Raw genomic sequence first — 774 nt, 5'->3', positions numbered from 1 at the left:
TTGAATTGTGCTAATTATTCTTGTTTAAATTCATGCATGTCAAGGGTTCAATAATATGCCTCTATAACACTTTGCCTTTTAAATTGCATATTTACTTGTGTATCATATTGTTTTGATCAATTATTAGTATTAGACAATTACAGTGAATAATTATTAGTGGATTATACAATTACCTCTAAGCAGGTTTCAAATTGTATAGCTTTTTAAATTGAATAATATTATGCATAATGGATAATTTAAAGAGATTGAAGTACTTGTGAACGTTGGATTATTAGAATATGTGTTGTTGGTGTTGAATGCTCTAATTTATTTTTAAAATTATATTTCACTCACGCAACATCATATTCTTTACATGTGAATATTCACTAATTTATTTGTGAATAGTTCGCATTCCTGTAAAGAATGATAATAAATTAGTTAATGAGCTAAATTTGTAGCTCTTAACTATCATAGATTTATATATTTTATCTTAGTTTTTTTTTTTAATTTTTGAATTAGTTTCAATCTTAAAAAAATATGTTTATCCATTTTTGTTAATTATACAATCAATTAAAGATGTATTAAATTAGTTTGGTTGATAAAAGGTAAATTTTGATTAGTTTTTTTTTATTTTGAATTGCCCATTTGTAGGAAGTTTTAAACTTCTGTAATATTTTTTATTTTAGCTTTTCGAATTTTAGAGATTCTAAATTGCCACAAAATTAAAAAAAATTTTGCAAAATGTGATGTAAGGATCAAACTGCCGTAATATATTTCCAAACAATCAAATAGTAG

Source organism: Arachis hypogaea, chromosome 15 (assembly GCF_003086295.3).
Source record: "Arachis hypogaea cultivar Tifrunner chromosome 15, arahy.Tifrunner.gnm2.J5K5, whole genome shotgun sequence".
Lineage (NCBI taxonomy): Eukaryota > Viridiplantae > Streptophyta > Magnoliopsida > Fabales > Fabaceae > Arachis > Arachis hypogaea.
The sequence above is the reverse complement of the archived record's forward strand: the minus strand, read 5'-3'. Positions refer to the sequence as shown.